This window comes from Schistocerca piceifrons, chromosome 2, assembly GCF_021461385.2.
Source record: "Schistocerca piceifrons isolate TAMUIC-IGC-003096 chromosome 2, iqSchPice1.1, whole genome shotgun sequence".
In the NCBI taxonomy this organism is placed as follows: Eukaryota; Metazoa; Arthropoda; class Insecta; order Orthoptera; family Acrididae; genus Schistocerca; species Schistocerca piceifrons.
Window position 1 is genome coordinate 847,628,129 of NC_060139.1, and position 24,996 is coordinate 847,653,124.

At 41.1% G+C, this 24,996-nt stretch overlaps 1 protein-coding gene across 1 annotated transcript in view; it reads right to left on the reverse strand.

Moving 5' to 3' along the window:
* Nucleotides 1–24,996, reverse strand: part of LOC124776682 — an 86,359-nt gene that overhangs the window by 55,784 nt on the left and 5,579 nt on the right. Inside the window, exon 2 of the mRNA XM_047251785.1 lies at nucleotides 17,017–17,142. The gene's annotated coding sequence lies outside the window, so the exon portion shown is untranslated. The remainder of the gene's footprint in view (nucleotides 1–17,016; nucleotides 17,143–24,996) is intronic.

Below are 24,996 nucleotides of genomic sequence, written 5' to 3' on the forward strand. Positions count from 1 at the left end.
ACGACTAAAAACATAGTTCACATACCAGCTTAACAGGATGGCTGCATCCCCTAACCTTGTTACGTTATTAAGGCTGTAGTGAGAACTTTTTTAACTCCAAGGTTCCTCTATTCACGTGGCACCAATGCGAAGGTAAACATCTCCATCTGCGACCGTGTAGCCCATGCATAAATTTTGTACATAAATGGTTTTTCCTAACGGCCACTGTCATACTGGGATTTTAAGTGAAAGTGATTTCCTGATGTAGGAAGATGGGACAGTCCATTTTGTCTTAATGGCTCAATGTGTGAAACAATACATGAAATTTTTTTTTCCGCTTGTAAGACTTCCTTGTGTAAACAACTGGTACTAAAAGTTAACTGTGACAAATTTTGTGAAATTTTAAACTCTTTAGTGTCCTGTAGTAGATCACAGAAAAATTATAAATCTACTTCTGTGTTCTGAATGTAGTCGTATACTTCATATCCAGAGTGTCCCAGAAATGTGGCGACAAACTTCGAAGTGCTCTAGAGGGTGTCTTGAGCAACAAATCGACAATAGGAACTCGTGTCCACAAAAGTCATTCAACGACGCTACAGTGCGTCAAAGTAAAAGGCTCCAGCGCCTGGCAGTAGGCCACCCCTTCTGCAGCAAACCTGTCTCTGTATGCTAGTAGATTGGGACAGAATGTCTCACAGTGTTGTTTGTTATTTAGTGATTGTGCAACAGAGAATCATATTCGTAGAACACAGGACCTCTCTACCCAGCAGCTAGCTCCATAGGTGATCGTGGCAACCAGTCATGACCACTGAATAACAAACAACATTGCGAGACGTTCAGCCTATGGATCTTCAAAGTCAAGTTTGCTGTCGAAGGGGTAGCCTAGCGGCAGGCGCCAGTACCTATAGTTTCGACGCTATGTTGAGTTGTTGGAAGAAGTTTCTGGACACTGATTCCATTCATAGATTTGTTCCTCAAGACACCTTCTACAAACCCCCAAAATCTTGTTGCAAATATGACAGTAAATCATGTACAGTCTAAGCATTGTTTTAATCTAGAAGTAGACTGCACAACAAAATTAGAGGATCACTTTTTTCGAAACCCAATAATCGTCTCCCAATGTGGCTTAGAAGTTTAAAATTTGGCTCAAAGTTGTGAACAACTTTTCTCTGTAATGCTGAACAAGCGCGGGATCCCAAGACGTCACCCTCGAGCTCAGCGACGCTTCACTTTCCAACAACTTGCAAAGTAAAGGCCAGAAATCGCTAGTTTATGCGGGGTGTAACATGGCTTAGTTATATCACATTGGCACCAGATTTCACCACGATTCTGCCCATCGGCGCTGTGGAAGTATCACACGATGGAAAGGTCGTCTCACACCTTTCTTATCCACATTTCACCCATTCTTTTCACTCCTCTACGATGGAGATCAGAACCCCCAGCGTTAAAGTCACTCGGCTTGCTTACGGGTGGCCGAGGAAAGCGTTACAGACACACCGGCGCTCATTAGTGACACGAGAGGGCTTCAGTGGGTGGAATAAATTGTGTCAGTGAAACCACGTCTTCCCTTGGGGCGTTGATTGCCACCCATTTCGCGGTCAAAACAACAGTTCTCAATGCAGTGACCAACAGGACGACGTTCTCAACAACATTTGTCTCTGTTGAAATCACCCAGACGATTTAACCCTTCTCTATGGACATCGTTGGGCTGCAACCCCACTGAACGTGATCGCACACCTCTGGAGTGTGGCGCGACCACCATTTTTGCTCTGGTACGCAGGGTGGAACCGCAAGGGTTCGACGAAATTTGAAGTTGGTTCGAAGCAGCAAAATTTGTTTATGCCTTTTCAGCCATCATTTTCCAGCCATACTGTGACGTGATCACGGGGGATGGGAACGAGGAGGGTGGGACATTAAGACACCCGTGAATTAGAGTCGGCAACAACCTCGCTTTCATCCGTGCACCTTTTTAGAACAGTTTAAAAATCTACCTGAACAGAGACCGCTAGTCACTGATTACTAGACACCAGTGGGACGGACAACAGTTTCGATACCCCTGAGCTGCGAAATCTAAGGAGTGAATAAAAACAATTCCTGTCACGCTTATTCCTAGTAATCAGTGATAAGACGTCTCTGTGCAGCTACATTTTTAAAGTGTTCAATAAAGATGTGCACGTGGCACCAAGGCTGTTGCCGAAATGGGCTGTCTCAAGGGATCCTTTTCAGCTTTATTCACCCATGTATGAATGTCGCGCTTTCCTGTGATTGTACCACAGGCGAGGACGAAACAGGAGGGCTGAAGAAATATATACACTTTTTGCCGCTTTCTACAACTTTTCGAATTTCGTAGAATGATTTTGAACTGTGCCTAATGGTTCCACCCTTCATATCAGAGCAAAAACTGCTGTTACGCTTCACTTCAAAGGGGTGAGTTGACGTTCAATATGGTTGCAGTCCCAAGATATCCTTACAAAAGGTCTGAATCGACCGAGGAGTGTCAGCAATGTCAAAGGTTGTGTAGGACGAAATTCTTCTGTGTGAACCCTCGTTTTCGACTGTGAAATGTGTGAGAATCAACGCGTCGCGGGAAGGGATGTTTCCATCGGCGCCTTGAGGTCTTTTCGTGTAGATTCTGAGGGGCGGTGTGTTTGAAGTGTTTTCGTGGACCACCAAGAAGAAGATCGCGTGATTTCAAAGCTGGGTGTCGCTATTCTGACCTCCATCGCAGGGGTGTCAAACGAAGACCTGAAATTTGGGTAAGAAGATGTGTGACGACCACCCATCGTTTGACGCTTCCACGGTGGCATTGGGCAGAACTGTGATGAAATTTGCTGTCAATGTGACATCATGAACGCACGTTACACCTCACATGAACTTCTGAGCTCTGATTTTTCCTCTTACTTGTTGACACCTTGCTGTTTCAAGCGTCGTCCAGCTCGAGGGTGACGTTGCAGGGCGCCGCGCTTATGCACCATTACATAAGAAGGCCACAGGCACCTTGAGCCAAATTTTACACTTCTGCGTCGCAATGCGAGACAAATAGGGGGTTCCGAAAGAGTACCATTTAGCTGTGTTGCCCATTGTAGCAAAGAAGAAATGATGCGACAATTGTTAGCACCTAAGTTCTCTCGTCCAGTCTCTTGCAATGATGTAGCCGGTGATGTGTGAGAAAATTCTGTTTCTAGTAGAATTTTTGTCCATGCTCCCGACTTCATGTTCTACGCGGGCAATCCCAAAAGTAAGGCCTCCTATTTTTTTATAAGCACATAGACCTGTTTGTTTCTACAATGGTTTACATCAGTTTACAGCTTGAACATTTAGCTATTTTTCGTCATAATCATCATTTCTGTCGATGCATTTTTGTAGACGCTGTGGCAGTTTTTGTATGCCCATGTCATACCAGCTCGCTGCCATGCTGTTCAGAAAGTTATGAACCTCTTCTTTCATCTCGTAGTCGGAGCTGAATCGCTGGGACCACAATTAACGCTGACAGGTACTGCGAGACTCTGAAAAATCTCAAACGGGCAATTCAGAACCGGAGAAGAGGAACAGTGAGCAAGGGCGTACACATTCTTCATGACAACGCTCGCCCACACATCGTTCGGCAAACCGTTGCTCTCTTGCAGCAGTTTCAGTAGAACATAATCACCCACCCTCCCTATAGTCCTGACTTGGCACCCAGTGACTATCACCTGTTCCCTAGGTTAAAAGAACATTTGGCCGGAAAGCGATTCAGCTCCGACGACGAGGTGAAAGAAGAGGTTCATAACTTTCTGAACAGCATGCCGGCGAGCTGGTATGACATGGGCACACAAAAACTGCCACAGCGTCTAAAAAATGCATCGACATAAATGGTGATTATGTCGAAGAATAGCTAAATGTTGAAGCAGTAAACTGGTGTAAACCATTGTAGAAATAAACAGGTCTATTTACATAAAAAAAAATAGGAGACCTTACTTTTAGGATTACCCTCGTATGATGTTTTACTGCTTCAGTAAAAATGTCACCATCTTCGACAAGCCATAGACCACAGGAACGTTTTGCTAAAATATCCAAAATATAAACACGAGAAATTTGTTCAAATTCTGATAAGATTCAAGATTGAAGTATAAGGGAAAAGTTTGACGTACCATAAACACAACACTGTCGTTATAATCTGTAGGCTATAATATTCATTTCAACACACAACACTTTGAGAATCGATGGAATTACAGGAATTATTTCTATTGCTTAGAACATTGCAGTCTAGTATGCGTTATTGTAGTTCAATACGCCCAGTCATTACATTAAATCCATTTCTTTCGTTTCAAAAGCAAAACGACGACATATTCGATACAACCCTGTTAAACATCGTAGTCCAAGGCTATAAAAAGTGAAAATTAGTACAAACTGGTATTTTTCCACCGCTAGTACCTCTCAACATCCCTCTCACATCTCTGTACACTTGCGAGTACCTCTCTCGGCATGTATTCTACAAATAATATTCTTAATATACACTTTAAAATTTACTTTGCTCTTAATTACGGTGGGACATCCAATGTTGGCAAATAAATTATAATTTAGTAATACGTCTCAAAATAAGCACACCGGGTAAATTAGCAACCCTCAGAAGACATCACACTAATACAGCATACCACCACCTATAATCGTCATGGTAATCTCATTTCCAAGTGGTGATTCCTTAAGTTTCTGCAGGTATGTCAGGTCAATCTGAAGCTGGTCACTGCTAATTAGTTTACGCAGAGTAGTAGGGCAGTGTTGATTGCTACACTTCACTCACTGTTCCATATAGTTCCAGACATTATCTATAGGATTCCATCGGATCGTTTAGCTGGCTAGCCGAGGTCTGATAGGGTGCTTGAGTGTTCGTCAAACCAGGAACGACTGCTGTCACCTTGGAAGATGGGAGTAACCACAGAGTACTCAACATGAAGACGTAGAGGAATGGAAAACATATATTCTCGGCAACCTGAGTGAGTGGGCCAACCTCGTGAAACGAAACACACTCCAAAAGCTTCGCAGGGATAACTCTGGTCGGACCTGCACCCTACACTCTGCAGACCATAGACTCCCCCTGGGCGCCTCACGCTCTCTTTAGCAAGATCAAGCCAATCATCATATCCAATCCATACTAAGAAAGGATCTTTCATAAATTCACTTAAACTCAGATCACAGATTCTCATGAATTTACAAATCGGTTAATGGTATTCACTGGCCGATTACGTATTAATCTGTCATTATAGAATTATTCCAAAATTGGGAAAAATGAGATCTCACTCTATAATCGGTTATGTTAGATAATTGCGCATTTATTTATAGAAACGCCTTCTTAATGAACACAGTGGCCTCATTTATAATCACATTCGTAATGTTCGTTTGTTTAACTACAGATTGTCAAAATTGAGGGAGTGTCTACTACAAGCAGCTCTGAGGTTTCTGGTGTAAGGGAAAGGAAAGAAGGACAGAGGAATATTAATGAGTATAAGTCTAATGTTATAAAACATGCACAGTAAAGGGATGGGAATACACAATGTATTCTAGAAAAGATGTAAGCATCAAGAAACTCGGAGAGTCTTGCAGCTTCGTATTGTACCCTAATTTCTGTTAATTAAGGAAGTGTGGATTTATTATTCATATGATCACACTAAAGTTTGTTCTTATTTTGTCTTAGGTTCCGTGAACTCTGCTTTAAAAGAATATTGGAGGAGAAACGAATTAATATGTTCTTAAAATTGTACAATTTCAACACAAAAAATGAACAAAACATCTTTTAGAAGAGTCTTATTAAACCTAAAAGTGTAGTTCGACGACGAATATCAGGAGGCGATGAGCCTCTTCCTAGAAGATGTTTAGGTTGTGTGCCCCTCTAGTGAAACAGGGATATTGCAGAATGTGAAACTTCTTTCCTATCTCCTTCTCTTTTAAAGTTTGTGACAGATTTTGCTGTGATAAAATTTGCAGTAACAGAACTGTGAAGGAATATTATGAACTAATAGCGCACGCTGCAAAAAGCTGTCACTTTACTGTGAACTTGGTGAATACGATGATAACTATGATTTTTCGAAATGATGGCCAAAATACTATGTGAAAGGATGGCTGTCTCTTGCGGGACGTGGTAGAGGTGTTCCACACAATATAAAATATAGTTTTAGCCAACAGCTTTCATGTATTTTGAGCACTTATCTCCAAGTCATCAGATTACACTATCTCCTTACATTGGAGGACCTGTAAGGCATACTTTTGATATGCGACTCCCTGCAACTCAAGGTCATTTCTCGTTAAAGAGGGCATATCATGGCCAAGTCCCTATCAATGTGTTGCAAATTAATGATGTACGTGACCTAAACAGATACATCCGTGAAGAATATAAATCCTTCTGTGATGTAATAATCCGTTGGCTAGTGTGTGAGAAAGGATTTTTTTTTTCAATTGACCAATTTTACGTAGAAGATACATATGGGCTAAGGTTAATGTATTCTCTGACATCTGCCTTAGTCTCAACTTATATTTGGTACTATAAAAACTGTTCAAGTTATTGCACGTACAACATACATATTTTTGACTCCTTCAAAACAATGATTTAGGAATAAGCTCCCTTCTAAAACGACTGGTTCATAAGCATTAAGCAAGTAGATAAACTTAATATGCAAATCTCTTCCAGGAAACCAGTTATGTGCCAAGTTTCGAAGCTACCAACGTACTGTGGAAGGACTGAATTATCAGACAGTGATGTCGGAACCACTATGTGATTATCACAAATTACTTTATTTTTATTCCCAAATGACGGTGGGGGTTAGGACACGCCATTTATGTTCAAAATTTGTGCGTGGTCCACACGGTCGCAGACAAAGATGTTTATCTCCATATCTTCACATGGGCTCCACGTGAAGAAAAAACTGAATGCAACTAAATCAAGAACTGATCTTCGTCGGATCGATGACGGTACCATAATGAATTGGACAAAGAAGCCTCTGGGACTATTCTTGTTAAAGATGGCCATCCTCCTCAACTGATCGATCTATGTGGTATTCATTATAGCGACATCGACGGCCTCAGAGAACTTCAAACGCACGTAATTAGTCTCCAGTACTTCAATATTCCACATCTTTGGACGCTGATTGTTCTTGTTGATTCTCTTAAACTTCAACGTTACTGAATTGTGATTTGAGTCTATATCTGTCCTGAGCAAGCTTTACAACACATTATCTGATTTCTGGACCTCTGTCTCAGCGTGCTGTAATCCAGCTGGTATCTTCAAATGTGTTCAGCCCTCTGCAAGTATACCTCCGTCTCTTGCGATGTTTGAGCGGCGTGTCTGATATTGCTAGATGAAATTTACTGCAGCCGTGCCACGAATGATACTGTTTAGTGATTAACGGTGTCCTACATGAAGCCTTTGCCAGATTGAAATTGTTATCAAACTTCTCTGGCATTCGGTAGGACGACTGTTCAAATCCGCCTCCAGCCATGCAGATTTAGGTTTCCGTGATTTCCCTAACTCGCCTAGGCAAATCCGGGATGATTCCTTTGAAAGGGTATGGCTGCTTTCCTTCCCCATCCTCGACACAATACGAGCTCTAATGACCTCGATGTCGACGGGAAGTTAAATCCAATCTTCCTTTTTTTCCGACCGAGCGGTGCTCGGAAGCTGTGGCCAAAAACAAAGCTACGGTTGCTCGTGGTCGCAACTACTCGGAGAGCGACTCGCTGGGCCAGAACCCAGTTACAAAACGGAGATGTCTCATACAGCCATGGGTATAATTTAGAATCTTACACTTGCAGATCTAGCATGAATAAAGGAGTAGTTGCCATTTATAGACAACAAGGTTATAAGTACAAAACTGTAGAAGTAAGCAAATTTTGTGTCGATCAGCACTTTGAAGTTTGTGCATGTGAACTACAGCTAGATAATGTAGTTTTGATATTAGCAACAGTGTACAGGTCCCCATTAGGAGATTGAGAGCTATTCATAAAAAAGTTTGGCTCCCTATTATGGTGTCTGTCAGACGAAAAGAAGTCATTAATCTGTGGTGATTTCAATGTAAACTTTCTAAGCAATTTGATTGGAAAAGTGAACCAGAAGTGTTATTAAAGACATATAACTTAGAATCAGTGACCAATTACCCTACACGTATAGCTCAAGAGTGTCGCACTGTAATAATAACGTATTTGTGCTGCAAGAGGATGTAAAACTAACACATGCTTTCCCTGTGATAAATGGATTATCAGATCATAACGCACAACTGATTAGCTTACAAAACTTAGCAGGATGTACAGTTCAGAACCACTGAGTAAAAGTGTAAGGCTGGTCAACCTGGTATCTACAGAATACTTCAGTGAAAGTTTAAGAAACGTTAATTGAGGAGATGTATATAATGAACCAATTGCCAATGATAAATGTAACATATTCCTTGATCTAAGAATATCCCTTTCTGAACACTGTTGCCCCCCAAAAAATTACTAAATGTAACACCAAACAGCTTTCAAGGAAACTTTAGATCACCGCAGGGAAAATGTATTTAACAACCATTTCTTGTTGTTATTGTGCTCTTCAGTCCTGAGACTCGTTTGATGCAACTCTCCATGCTGATCTATACTGTGCAAGGTTCTTCATCTCCCAGTGCCTACTGCAGCCTACATCCTTCTGAATCTGCTTAGTGTATTCATCTCTAGGTCTCCCTCTACGATTTTTACCCTCCACGCAGCCCTCTAATATTAAATTGGTGATCCCTTCATGCCTCAGAACATGTCCTACCAACCGATCCCTTCTTCTAGTCAAGTTTTGCCACAATTCTTCTCCCCAATTCTATTCAATACCTTCTCATTAGTTATGTGATCTACCCATCTAATCTTCAGCATTCTTCTGTAGCACCACATTTCGAAAGCTTCTATTCTCTTCTTGTCCAAACTATTTATCGTCCATGTTTCACTTCCATACACTCCATACACTCCACACAAATCTTTCAGAAACGACTTCCTGACACTTAAATCTATACTCGATGTTAACAAATTTCTCTTCTCCAGAAACGCTTTCCTTGCCATTGTCAGTATACACTTTATATCCTCACTACTTGGACCATCATCAGTTATTTTGCTCACCAACTAGCAAAACTCCTTTACTAATTTAAGTGTCTCATTTCCTAATCTAATTCCCTCAGCATCACCCGATTTAATTCGACTACATTCCGTTATCCTCGTTTTGCTTTTGTTGATGTTCATCATAAACCCTTCTTTCAAGACACTACCCATTCCGTTCAACTGCTCTTCCAGGTCCTTTGCTGTCTCTGACACAATTACAATGTCATCGGCGAACCTCAAATTTTTTATTTCTTCTCCATGGATCTTAATAAATACTCCGAATTTTTCTTTTGTTTCCTTTACTGCTTGCTCAATATACAGATTGAATGACATTGGGGAGAGGCTACAACCCTGTCTCACTCCATTCCCAACCACTGCTTCCCTTTCTTGCTCCTCGACTCTTATAACTGCAATATGGTTTCTGTACAAATTGTAAACTAGTCTTTCGCTCCCTGTATTCTATCCCTGCCACCTTCAGAATTTGAAAGAGACTATTCCAGTCACCAGATGGTAGAGTTTTGTCAGGACTGGCTCTCCCAAGGCTATGAGTAGGTCTAATGGAATGTTGTCTACTCCCGGCGCCTTGTTTCGACTTAGGTCTTTCAGTGCTCTGTCAAACTCTTCACGCAGTATCATATCTCCATCTTCATCTACATCCTCTTCCATTTCCATAATATTGCCCTCAATTACATTGCTCCTTCCACCTTTCTGCTTTCCCTTCTTTGCTTAGCACTGGGTTTCCATCTGAGCTCTTAATATTCATACAAGTGGTTCTCTTTTCTCCAAAGGTCTCTTTAATTTTCCTGTAGACAGTATCTATCTTATCCCTAGTGAGATAAGCCTCTACATCCTTACATTTGTCCTCTAGCCATGCATGCTTAACCATTTTGCACTTCCTGCCGATCTCATTTTTGAGACGTTTGTATTCATTTTTGCCTGCTTCACTTACTGCATTTTTATATTTTCTTCTTTCATCAGTTAAATTCAATATTTCTTCTGTCACCCAAGGATTTCTACTAGCCCTCGTCTTTTTACTTACTTGATCCTCTGTTGCCTTCACTACTTCATCCCTCAAAGCTACCCATTCTTCTTCTACTGTATTTCTTTCCCCCGTTCCTGTCAATTGTTCCCTTATGCTCTCTCTGAAACTCTGTACAGCCTCTGGTTTAGACAGTTTATCCAGGTCCCATCTCCTTAAATTCCCACCTTTTTGCAGTTTCTTCAATATTAATCTACAGTTCATAACCAATAGATTGTGGTCAGGGTACACATCTGCCCCTGGAAATGTCTTACATTTATAACCTGGTTCCTAAATCTCTTTCTTACCATTATATAATATATCTAAAACCTGTCAGTATCTCCAGGCTGATTCTATGTATACAATCTTCTTTTATGATTCTTGAACCAAGTGTTATCTATGATTAAGTTATGCTCTGTGCAAAATTCTACCAGGCGGGTTCCTCTTTCATTCCTTACTTCCATTCCATATTCACCTACTACGTTTCCTTCTCTTCCTTTTCCTACCATTGAATTCCAGTCACCCTTGACTATTAAATTTTCATCTCCCTTCACTATCTGAATAATTTCTTTTATGTCAGCATACATTTCTTAAGTTTCTTCGTCATCTGCAGAGCTGGTTGGCATATAAACTTGTACTACTGTAGTAGGCGTGGGATTCATGTCTATCTTGGCCACGATAATGCATTCACTATGCTGTTTGTAGTAACTTACCCGCACTCCTATTTTTTTATTCATTATTAAACCTACTCCTGCATTACCCCTATTTGATTTTGTATTTATAACCCTGTATCCACCTGACCAAAAGTCTTGTTCCTCTTGCCACCGAACTTCGCTAATTCCCACTATATCTATCTTTAACCTATCCATTTCCCTTTTTAAATTTTCTAACCTACCTGCCCAATTAAGGGATCTGACATTCCACGTTCCAATTCGTAGAACGCCAGTTTTCTTTCTCCTGCTAAAGACGTCATCCTGTGTAGTCCCCTCCCCCCCCCCCCCCCCCCCCGGAGATCCGAATGGGGGACTATTTTACCTCAGGAATATTTTATCCAAGAGGACGCCATCATCATTTAACCATACAGTAAAGCTGCATGCCCTCGGGAAAAATTACGGCTGTAGTTTCCCCTTGTTTTCAGCCATTTGCAGTACCAGCACAGCAAGGCCGTTTTCGTTAGTGTTACAAGGCCAGATTAGTCAATCATCCACACTGTTGCCCCTGCAACTACTGAAAAGGCTGCTGCCCCTCTTCAGGAATCACACGTTTGTCTGGCCTCACAACAGACACCCCTCTGTTGTGGTTGCACCTACGGTACGGCTATCTCTATCGCTGAGGCACGCAAGCCTCCCCACCAACGACGAGGTCTATGGTTCAGGGGGGGAGGGACCATTTCTTAAGTGGAGGTTAAAAATTGGTAAGAATAGTTCAAAATAAAAAGCTAAGCAGTAAATGGAAAGGTCAGTTTTCAGAAACCCTAGTCAGATTAACTTTCATCTAACAACCTCTTGTGAAATAAGGAAAATCATTAAATCTTCAAAAAAATAAATGTTCTGTTGGAGTAGATGACATCTCTAATAAGATATTAAAACAATGTGGACCTGTTATAGCTGATGTTCTGAGTCACATCTGTTATACCACTAACTCAAGGTATTTTCCCAGGCAGGTTAAAATATGTCATTGTAAAGCCTCTCTACAAAAAAGGGGACACCACATATGTCAATAATTACCGGCCAGTATCTTTGCTCACAGCATTTTAAAACATTGTCGAGAAAGTAATGTACTCAAGAGTGGTTAGCCATCTCAACAGTAATGGGATACTTTGTAAATCACAGTTTGGATTTCAAAAACACTGTTCCACTTAGACAGCGATATACAAATTTACTTGCCACGTAATAGAGTCTTTAAATAGTAAAAAGTCACTAATAGAGTTTTCTATGTCTTATCCAAAGCGTTTGATTGTGTGAACCATGTTATTATGTTACAGAAATTACAATTCTATTGCATGAATGGAACACAATATGAGTGGTTGAAGTAATACCTACAGAACAGGAAGCAAAAAGTTTCTTTGTATGGTTTAAGAGATTTAAGGAAGTTTCAGACTTCGCCTAAGTGGGATGAAATTACATGAGGTGTTCCACAGGGTTCGAGCATGCGTCCCCTTCTGTTCTTGATATATGTGAATGAGCTCCCTTCTCATCTGAAGCAAGAAGCTAAACTGACACACTTTGCTGATGATACAGGCATCATTATTAATCCAGTAAATGAAACTCCAATAGAAGATTATACAAATAATGTCTTTGGAAATGTTATTGATTGGTTTTCTGTGAATGGGCTTGCTATGAACTTTGAAAAAACATAGTACATCCAATTTTCTACTGCAAGGAGCACAGTTCCTTCAACAAATACAAATCAACAGAAGTCAGTAGCCAGGGTAGAGCATATTAAGTTTTTGGATGTACATATTGATGAGAATCTTAATTAGAAGATTCATATTTTGGATCTCCTAAAGTGAATAGATTCAGCGACTTTGGCAATCAGAATAATTGCTGAAACTTCCTGGCAGATTAAAACTGGGTGCCCGACCGAGACTCGAACTCGGGACCTTTGCCTTTCGCGGGCAGGTGCTCCACCATCTGAGCTACTGAAGCACGATTCACGCCCGGGACTCACAGCTTTACTTCTGCCAATACCTCGTCTCCTACCTTCCAAACTTTACAGAAGCTCTCCTGGAGAGCTTCTGTAAAGTTTGGAAGGTAGGAGACGAGGTACTGGCAGAAGTAAAGCTGTGAGTACCGGGAGTGAGTCGTGCTCTCCTGGAGAGCTTCTGTAAAGTTTGGAAGGTAGGAGACGAGGTACTGGCAGAAGTAAAGCTGTGAGTATCGGCCGTGAGTCGTGTTTCGGTAGCTCAGATGGTACAGCACCTGCCCGCGAAAGGCGAAGGTCCCGAGTTCGAGTCTCGGTCGGGCACACAGTTTTAATCTGCCAGGAAGTTTCATATCAGCGCACACTCCGCTGCAGAGTGAAAATCTCATTCTAGAATAATTGCTAATTTTTAGGATATAGAAATTAGCAAGCTAACATATTTTACATACTTTCACTCTCTGATGTCATACAGAATAATACTCGTAGTTTGAGGTAACTCAACACTCAGGCAAAAGGTATTCACTGCTCAAAAGGAAGTTGTTAGAATAATGTGTGGGGCTCATAGTCGTACATCTTGTAGGCATATCTTTAAAAGGTTAGGAATAACATGGACCAGTTTAAAAGCAACTGTGACATTCATGATTATAATACCAGATGAAAGAAAGACTTACACTATCCTCTACTTAACCTATCTTTGGCAAAGAAAGGGGTGAAATATGCTGCTGTGAAGCTTAACAAATGAAATAAAATGTCTGACAGACAGCTGTAACAGTTTAAAAAATAAACTGACATCATATTTCCTTGACAGCTCCTTCTATACCACAGATGAATTCTTGAATAGAAATAAATAAATCTATAGGTATAATACATGCATTTTGTGCCATTTAGGGGAATGGAGTAGGTAATAAAAATTTTAAGCTTTAAAAAAACCTTCATACATGCGTGCATTTCTTATGAACTCGACACGTTCCACATCATAACGTTTACCGTGGGATTGATCAATGAAACACGTAACTAACTAACTAACTAACTTACCTCTGGAATTGCGAGATTAGGAGAAAAAGTACTGTTAATATCCTATGTTACGATCACTCTCTAAAAACAGCATGTTTATTACCGTTTTGTAAGCCTTGTGAACACAGGAAAAAGAATTTAGTTTTGCTGAAACACGTGTAAAAATCTTTGATGAACTATGAAATAAACTTGGAGTCATCATTACGACTTTGCCTAGTAAACGAAGAGAAAATAAAATTTACTTTAAGGTTAGTTCTGTTGAAGCGAAGTCTCATTAACAACGCCGTTATTAACGTCACATTATATAACATTTGTAAGTGCATTCATCGGAACACGTATTGTTGCAGTAACTTTATTGACAATATTTCCATTATCAGTTTCTACCGGTGAGAAAGAGCCAATATACTACTTTCCCAAAAACGAAACTAGTTATGTGGGGCAGCCTCGGCGGTAGTATACTGTACGAGTTGGAGGTAACGGATCGACTTGAGAATGCTGTAGTGTTGAATATCGGCGCAGTTATCGGATGACTGAAATTTGTGTGTGTAATATCAGCAGAAAGTAGAAGTGTTGCGGAAATTCTGATGCAATTCTTTAACAACGTTTAGAAAGACTTAGTATGTGGTGTCGCGTCGTTTTCTTGGAATCGTTGACTAAAAATAAAAAATTAAAATTTTCTACCCTGTGAGCACTGTCGCACTTACTTGCTCCCTGCATTGAGCGGATACTTCAAACACAGCTTCTAGTTGTTGACCTACATTGACGGAAAGTTTTGTACCATGAAGCACTTGTTAGACAGTTATAAAACGCTGTAGAGACATTCATCACATATTAAATGATTGAAGATTTTTCCATTCCAAAGGATGCCCATAAACAACATCAGTATGAGATATAACCCACTCCGATGGATACGAAAAAGTTATTGTATTCACCAAATTACGCAATAAGTAACTGAGAACCGTCAGAGTTGCAATATTAGTTTCCTTTGTTACTTGATGCATAGATTCGAGCCTAAGCGTATTATCGAATCGTATAATAAACTCTGCAATTACATACATTACGACAGCAATATGAATGTCCACTGCACTTAAACACATCTTTAGTACAGGGCTGACCTACATACACCTCAGCAACTGTGTCATTCATGATTTAAACAGAAAACCACTCCAACAGTTTTTATGATTATGAGAATTTATTCTCATTGTCAAATGCGAATAACTACATAAGTACATTTTGCGAAATTTGCATGTGTATTCTTCTGTTTCTCTTACATAATAGCCGTCGTTTTGAGGTTATACTGTAATCGTAAAATAGGACCTAATGAATGTTGAGATTTTTTCCATACTAATTCTAATATTTTTGTCTGTCTATTTACAGGTACTGTGTCTCCTCCATTACGCAGAAACCCACAAAACCCAGACATACAGAATTTGAGAAATTGTCATTGACAAACTAAATAGCGAATAAGTTAATTTTTTCAATTGTTTCTCCTGTATGTAACAACTACAGCAAATTCCGTAGATTTGTTCACTTTTTCATATACTGTACTCAGTACTTGCAACGAAATACAGGACAAAGCAAAATGTATAATTTAAAAACCAGTGATAGGCGGTAACAGTTAGAAAAAATTAATAAATGACAACTTTACGTAAATACTGTAATTCACAGAAAATTTAATATCTCTGCCTGCATCCGAACTCTCTGCGAAGCCATCTTTGTAGCATATTTCTGATTTCAATAACAACTATGGTAAGTGATGGTTTGAGCGTGGATTTCTGAGTAATGGAGCGGGACAGAACCTGTAAGTGGACTTGCGAGAATATTATTTCTAACGTTTGCACGTAAGAAATATCTCAAGATATATATTGTCCGATTTTCCGATTGCAGTGTAACCTGGAAAGGAATTCAGTCCAAAGAGGCAGAACATCATACACGTAAACATCACAAAGAATGCTTTCGTACAAAAACATTAGCTTTTGAAAATGAGAATAAACTCTCGAAACGCGTCGCAATAAGCATAAAAAAATACCTACCTGTTACACTACGAGCTTTTATAACTCAAATCATAAAAAAGAGAGAGTTTCATTTGGAAACACGTATGGATTGTATAGATTAAAGGAAATGGTTTCAACAAGGTCATCCGATCTATTTTATGGAGTATTTTAGAAAGACGAGGGTATCAAAGCACTCAATGCAAGTTATTAAAAGCTTACGTCAAGAAAAATAAATCATAATATATAAGGGCAGAGGAATGACTGGAACAGTAGCAATAACTTATCGCCCACACTTTATAATATCTATATTGACGATAGTGCTAGTCACGGAAAATCGCGATGTTCAAAAACCAAACATTTTTATAATAGAGTGAGGACGATATTCAAAAGGTAATACGTTGCCTAGATCAGATATGCAAGGGCTACAGTTTTAATATTTCGCACAGAAAGCCAGATACTTAGGGATTTTATAGGAAAAAGCTGTATATTCTAAAATAGTGCTAAATGATCATGTTTTGGAACAAGTTTCCCATTTTAGCTTCTAAGTTTGAGACGTAAGCTTCCAACTTGAAAATGAATTAAATTAAATAAGTATGTATATATGTGGCACAATGTAAACACCTCTAACCAACAAGGGGCGGACAGAAAAAAAATATAAAGAAATGGCTACACCGGTCTTCACATATTGCTCAGAGTTGTGGACAATAACAAAGAAATATTAAATGTTTATACACACTACTGAAATGTACATAGGACACACGAAAGGTTTCAGTCTGAGGGATCGGATAAGAAATGAAGACATCAGAGTTGAACCAAGAATTTATTTAATTCACGTATAAATAAAACGAAAAACCAGTAAAATGGCTAGAACATACCGATAGAATACATCAAAGAGAACACCAAAACAAATATTTAACTGCAAACCGCAAGGAAAACATCCTGGAAGAGCAAAGAAAAGGTAGTTAAACTGAGATCTGAACAGGGCGACAGTTATAATCCTTGATATGAAGAAGTGGAAGAAATGACAACAATGGTTTCCCTAAAATGAATCATAGAATAACTTGATGGAATTGCTAATTTGCTGTAGTTAGGATAAAGTAGTCAGTGCTTCGAGATCACTGAAATATTAAGGCAACTATTTTAAAAACAAATGAAAAGGTTGAGCTTTCTCGAGGTTTCATGTGAGCAATACAAAGGATGGTTTCATATACTTCGTCGAAAAGTATAACGATAATCCTAACAGTTCTTCCGTGGTGTCCGGGAAATTTCGTTATGGAAATACGTACGTACCTTCTGAATAGCCGTTCAGACCTGTTCGTGCCACACAGGCGCTGCAGCCGAGCAGCGACTGTAGGCACCGCTCGTATACACTCGCTCCGCGTACAGCGTCTCCCCACTTCAGGCACTCTGCTCCACCTGCGGTCAAGGTTCCACGAATTCACCAACGCAAACACTTCGCGCCTTAATACGCTTGCCATTTACCTGTGCCACGAAGCACATAATGGTCGTGACCTTCGTCTTGCACGTCCCTGACTTGCGTCATGGAGTTAACCGAAATTGAGCTTAGACTTAACGCGTCTGGACACTGCCACAATCAAAATTATAACAGGCAGCTCTCTCGCGTGTCAATGCAAGTACGTCATGATTTCTTCCGAGATTTTGCGGTAACGGTATTCAGTGTCGATACGACTGCCCTGTGTTCACAAAACCCATCTGTCCGTTTTGATGCTCGTTATTAGCTCAGGACTATTTGTTGCTAAGAGGTCAAGTGTGTTTTCACAACCGATTACTGTTCGAGTGGGCTCATGAACTAACTGCTCGAAATAATTTTCAGAGAATGTTCTTAGCACAATTTCACATGGTATTCTATGAGCACCTCCGGATTTAAACAAGTATTCTCACCAACGTAGGTTAAGGGCAAATTAAAGTCACCACCAACTATCATTGTATGAGTCGGGTATGTGTTTGAAATTAAGGGTTTCTTTGAACCTTCAGCAGTTGCATTTTCTGAGTTGGGAGATCGGTAAAAGGACCCAATTATTATTTTATTCCGTTTGCCAAGAATGATCTCTACCCATACTAACTTACAGAAAGTATCTGCTTCAATTTCGCTACAGGATAAACTACTTCTAATAGCAACAAACATGGCACCGCCAACTGTATTTAGTCTATTCTCTCTGAATACGGTCAGGTCCTTCGAGATGACTTCGGTTGAACATATCTCCGGCTTTATCCAGCTCTCAACACCTGTAATGATTTGAGCACCGGTGCTTTCTATTAGCGCTTGGAGCTCTGGTACTTCCCTAACACAGCTCCGACAATTTACAACTGTTATACCGGTGGTTCCTATATCGACGATCTTACTGTGCTCGACCTGCACCCTTTGAGAATGAAGCCTCTTTCGCAATTCCCCATGTTTCTCTAACCTAAAAAACTGTCCAGTCCACGCCACACAGGCCTCGCTACGCGTGTGGCCGCCTCCTGCGTGTAATGGACTTTTGATCTATTTAGCGGCAGCCGAGGAATCTGGAGCCAGCAGGGTTGCAGAACCGTGTGAGCCTCTGACTCAGACCTTCCACTCGACGCTACACCAGATGTCAGCAGTTGGTCATGTCGACCATGATGCGAATGGTGAGCTCTATTTTCATCTCGCGAGCAAGACGTGGAGCCTTTACCAGTTCACACAGTCTTCCATTCCAAAGCGACACACATCACTGGTACCGACGTGGACCACTACCTGTAGTTGGCTACATCCTGTGCCCTTCATGGCACCCACAAGGGCCTGTTCCACGTCTGGAATGACTCCCACCGGTGTGCACAATGGCTTTCCTCCCCTCCTTGGCAGCCATGTGCCTAAGGGGCCCCATAATGCACCTAACATTGGAGCTCCCGACTATCAATACTTCTACCCTCTGTAACTCCCCGGAACTTGCAGGCTGAGAGGTTTGACCTGGAACTGCATCCCGCACCACAAGGCAAATAACTGCTTTTCGAATAGTGACGTGACAGAGTAACATGGACTGCTGGTGTATGGACTCGCGTTGTGTTCAGCAATAAATAGCGATTCCGCACATCCCCGGATGGCTGTCAGCTGCTAGTATTGCGGTAACCTGTGGACAGGTCCCATTCTTGCAACGTTTTGGAGAGACACAGTGGCGTTACTCATGTTGTTATGGTATGGATGTCATCAGCTGCAGGTGGTGGCTCACGTTGGTATCAATGATGTATGTCGCTTTGGATCGGAAGAAATTCTCTCTGGTTTCGAGCGGCTAACAGAAGTGGTAAAGACTGCCAGTCTTACTTACGAGATGAAAGCGGAGTTCACCATCTGCAGCGTAATCGACAGGACAGATTGCGGACCTCTGGTACAGAGCCGAGTGGAGGGTCTGGATCAGAGGCTCAGACGGTTCTGAGACCGTGTAGCTGCGGATTCCTCGACCTGCGCCGTAGAGTGGTTGGGTTTCGGGTTCTGCTAATAGGTCAGGAGACCACTACACACAGGAGGCGGCTACAGTGGCATGGACTGTGCGCGTTTTTAGGTTAGAGGGTCTCGGGAAAACACAAAAAGGACTTTATTCTGAAAGGGTGCATGCTGAACACAGGAAGAACGTAGATACAAGTATCATCTGTATAATAGTTGTAAATTGTCATAGCTGTGCTGGGAAAATACGAGAGCTCCAAGCTCTAGTAGAAAGCACTGATGCTCAAATTGTTACAGGCGCTGAGCCGGAGATAAGCTGAACCGAAATTTTTGAGAAAAATCTGACAGTGTTCCGAAAGGATAGGCTAAACTCAGTTGGTGGTGGAGTATTTGTTGCTGTTAGAAGCAGTTACCTTGTCGCGAAATTGAAGTGGATACTTCCTGTGAGTTAGTATGGCCACAGTTCCTTCTTGGGACCCGGAACAAAATAATAATTGGATCCTTTTATTGATCTCCCAATTCAGATGATACAATTGCCGGAAGATTCCAAGAAAACTTTTTAACTTCTAACACGTACTCTACTCTGGCTATTATAGTTAGTGGTAACCTTAATGTACCCTCGATATGTTGGCGAAAATATGTGTTTAAATCAGGAGGTACGCATAAAACTACACCCGGAATCGTGCTGAACACATTATCTGAAAATTATTTCGAGCAGTTAGTTTGTGAGCCCACGCGAGTAGTAAACGGTTGTGAAAACGCACATGACCTCTTAGCAGGAAATAATCATGAGCTAATAACAAGCATCAAAACGGATACAGGGATTAGTGAATACAGGGTTGTCGTAGGGAGGTTGAATATTGTAACCCCAACATCGTCCAAAAAATAAACGAAAAGCATACATATACAAAAAAGCAGATAAAAATTCACTTGACGCCCGCCTGAGGGACAATCTGCACTTCTTCCAAATTAACAACATAAGCGTTGATCCTTCTTGGTTCAGAACACTGTTGGAGAAACAACGAAAAAAACTTGCTAAATTCAAACGGACGCAAAATCTCCAAGATTGGTGATCTTTTACAGAAGCTCGAAATTCAGCGCGGACTTTAATGCGAGGTGCTCATAATAGTTTCCACAACGAAACTTTGTCTGGAAACCTGGCAGAAAATCCAGATATATTCTGGTCGTATGTGGGGTATGCTAGCGGCAAGACAAAATCAATTCCTTCTCGGCGCGATAGCAACTGATATAGTACACACGACAGTGCTGCAAAAGCGGCCACTAAACACAGCCTTCCGATATTCCTTCACCAAAGAAGACGAAGTACATATTCCACAATTCGAATCAAGAACAGCTGCCAAAATTAGTAAAGTAGAACTAGATATCCTGAGTGGTGAAGCAACTTAAATCACTTTACAAAAGCAAGTCTTTCGGTCCAAACAATATACAAGTTAGGTTCCTTTCAGAGTATGCTGATACAGCAGCTCCATACTTAACAATCGTACACAACCGTTCACTCGACGAACGATCCGTACAGAAAGACTGGAAAGTTGCGTACGCCACACCAACATTCAAGAAAGGTGGTAGGAGTAATCCACTTAATTACATGCCCATATCATTAACGTCGATATGCAGCAGGATTTTGGAATATGTATCGTGTTCGAACATTATGAATTACCTCGAAAAGAACGGTCTATTAACATACAGTTAACATGGATTTAGAAAACATCGTTGTGAGTCACAACTAGCTCTTCTCTCACATGAAGTGTTGAGTGCTATTGACAAGGAGATTTCGAATTTATTCCGTCTTTCTAGATTTCCAGAAGGCTTTTGACACTGTGCCACACAAGCGGTTTGTAGTTAAATTGCATGCTTATGGAATATCGTCTCAGTTACTTGATTGGATTTGTGATTTCCTGTCAGAGAAGTCATAGTTCGTAGTAGTTGACGGAAAGTCATCAATTGAAACAGATGTGATTTCTGGCGTTCCCCAAGATAGTGTCATAGACTCTTTGCTGCTCCTAAACTATATAAATTATCTAGGAGACAATCTGAGCAGCCGTCTTAGGTTGTTCGCAGATGATGCTGTCGTTTATCGACTAGTAAAGTAATCAGAAGATCAAAATAAATTGCGAAACGATTTAGAAAAGATATCTGACGGTGCAAAAATTGGCGACTGACCCTAAATAACGAAAAGTCTGAGGTTATCCACATGAGAGCTGAAACGAATCCGTTAAACTTCGGTTACACGATAAATCAGTCAAATCTAAAGACCGTAAATTCAACTAAATACCTAATAATTGCAATTACGAACAACTTAAATTTGAAGGAACACATAGGAACCGTTGTGGGGAAGACTAAACAAAGACTGCGTTTTATTGGCAGAACACTTAGAGGATGCAATAGATCTACTGAAGAGACTGCCTACACTACTCTTGTCCGTCCTCTTTTTAGAATACTGCTGCTCGGTGTGTGATCCTTGCCAGATAGGATTGAAGGAGTACATCGAGAAAGTTCAATGAAGGGCAGCACGTTTTGTATTATCGCAAAATAGGGGAGAGAGTGTCACTGAAATGACAAAGGATTTGGGGTGGACGTTATTAAAAGGCGTCTTTCGTTGTGGCAAAATCTTCTCACGAAATTCCAATCACCAACTTTCTCCTCCTAATGCGAAAATATTTTGTTGACGTCGACCTACACGCGGAGAAACGATCATCATAATAAAATATTGGCAATCAGAGCTCGCACGGAAAGATTTAAGTGTTCGTTTTTTCCGCACGCTGTACCTGATTGGAATAATAGATAATTATTGTGAAGGTGGTTCGATAAACCCTGTGCCAGGAACTTAAACGTGATTTGCAGAGTATCCATGTAGATGTAAATGTAGGGGTATGACTTCAGGTCACGGCTGGTAATGATTGAGGGAACTCTTGACGGTACAACGGTAGGTGACGGACGTGTTTCGTCCTCATGTGTTACCACACATGCAAACGCATCGTGGTGAAATTTTTTCACAGGACAAGGATCGTCCTCACATGGCACGTGTCTATGAACTTTCTGCATGATGTTGGTGTAGCAGTGCTAGGGTCCAGGACATGAACGACCAGTTATAACAGTTGTGGAACATCTCGCCTAAGGAGAGGACACAATGGCTTTGTGACATCCCTGCTACCCCAATCAGAGGATGCATACGGGCCAGAAGGGGTGCAGTGCCATACTGATAAGTGGGCTAATACTGCCAAGTTCTTTGTAATACTCGATTTCTTAATCACTGCAATAACATTGCATAGCCTGTCAACCTGCAACTTTCATTTCCTATGCTCCTCCCCTTCTGAGGTTTTCACTTTTTTTGTTAGACTGTGTATATCAATGGTCTAGTGGATAACGTTGTAGGCTCTGTGATGCTGTTAGTGGACGATTCTGTTGTCTATAAGAAGGTTGCAACACCAGAAGATTGTAACGTAAAGCAGGGAGACCTGCAGAGGGTTGTCCATTGGAACAGAGATTGGCAGTCCGCCCTGAACGTAAACAAGTGTAACGTATCGTGCATTAATAGGCAAAGAGATCCATTACTGTTCGATTAAACTATAGGCGAAAAATCCCTGCAAACAGTATCTACCATAAAATACGAAGGAGTAACGATCCAAAGCGACCTAAAGTAGATTGGTAGGACAAGCTGATCCTTTGTTGAGATTCATTGGGAGAAACCTAATTCATTCAAGAAAGAAGTGGGTTACAAAATACACGTTTCACCGATTCTTGAGTACTGTTTATCAGGCTGAAAGCCTTATCGAGTAGGGTTAATAGAAGACGTACAGAAGATCGGACGAAGAGAGGCACGTTTCGTTACGGGATAGTTTAAACGACTGTAGACGCTCCAACAAAAGGATCCAGCATCAAGGATATGTTTACTGTTGAAATTCCGAGAGCTTACATTTCGAGGTGAGTCTGACGACATGTTAATTGTTCCCACATATATCTCACGAAACGATCGCGACAAGAAAATTAAAGACATGTGATGATATACGGAGCTTTACCGAAACTCATTTTGGCCAGGCGCCATTCGTGAATGGGACAGGAATGGGGGGATCGGATAGTTGTACCAAAATACGATTCTCTACACGCCGTATGGTGGCTTGTGGAGTATAGCTGTATATTGCAAGCGGGAATAAATATTTCAAGTGGTATGAGAGCTCGAAAGAGCAATACTTGTAAGGCGCGGTGATTGTAAACTAGGGATTTTTCATAAAATATAGCTGCCTGCCGCAAAAATGTTAGTGAGGAAATCTTGCTAAACAATGCACAACTGTGTGTGATGGATCCACTGTCGAGTTTACGACTGTTAACAGTCCGTGACTGGATGCCGAAGTTTCAGTGTTAATCTATGTAGATACTTGCAGACATGGAAGTGATGCCGCTCGATATAGTTCCTGGAAAGTCATTGAGGGTACAGAGAAAATTTTCGCACCAGTCATCATCCTAATTGGAAGAAATTTACCTATGTAGGCAGAAAACTACATGAAACTAGTAGTTTAAGTCACAGGGAGCAAGTCAAGGCTGTAAACAAAGAATCGTATATACTCTCAGATGTTGTTGGATCGTGTGAAGAAGATAGGCAACCGTCAATTTATCAGTGACATCAAATGGTTGGTTCAAATGGCTCTGAGCACTATAGGACTTCACATCTGAGATCATCAGTCCCCTAGAACTTAGAACTATTTAAATCTAACTAACCTAAGGACATCACACACATCCATGCCCGAGGCAGGATTCGAACATGCGACCGTAGCAGTCGCGCGGTTCCAGACTGAAGTGACTAGAACCGCTCGGGCACATCGACCGGCTCAATGACATCCACAGTGTAAAGAATACAGTGTGGAGCGTGCTGCTGAACCGGAAGTTATACTCTTGCCATAAATAACGTGTGGAACAGAGGACTGCATCCGCGTAGGCAAGCCGCTTGAGCGTCTTTCCTTCTCCGTCACTTGCTTTACACGCGGTGCAGAAGCATGTGGCCGACAGTTTTGTCATTCTCTAATTTACTCCTAATGCTATTCATTAAGAGAAAATTACCGTGGAAAAAATTGTGACAGGTTGAGATTTCATATCTGTAAATACGCATATATGTATTCTCTTCCTACAATTAGGTATATAGTACATCCTGTGGAGGCCAAATAAAGACTCACTCACCATCAAGCAGGCGCGCACGCTATCAACGCGGTGCAACAGGCGAGCGGTTATGCCATGTGGCCAAGGAAACAAACTCGACCGAGGCCCGCGAGAAGAAAGAAAACAGAAAAATGAGCCAATGGCTTCCTTTTTCATCACGACAATGCGCCGTCCCACATTTCGCGAGTTTTTGGCCGGAAAAAGCGTTCATGCCTGTCCAAATCCGCCTCACTTACCAGATTTAGCAACATGCGATATCAAGCTCTTCCCAAAAATTAAAACCGTGCTTAAAGGAAAACATTTTGACTCCATCCCCAACACTGAGAGGGCCACGACAGAACAACTGAACGACCTAACAAAAGAAGCCTTCCAGAAATGCTTCTAGTCATGGATTCAACGTTGGGATAAGTGCATTGCTAACTTAGGACATTACTTTCAAGGAGATTAAATCAAATTCCATGTAATCTCATTACTTTGTTTCCAATCAAATCATTCAACGTATTTTTTTATCATACCTCGTATAATGAATGACATTCTCTGGTGTTCTATCATCTTTGGCTGTCCCGACCTGGTAAACGGTCACGGAAAACAGAGATTCTCTGGATTCATACCTCTCTAAGCTTTGATATCGTGGAGTAGAGAGCTACTGCGCATGATAACAGGATTGATTTGGTAGTTGT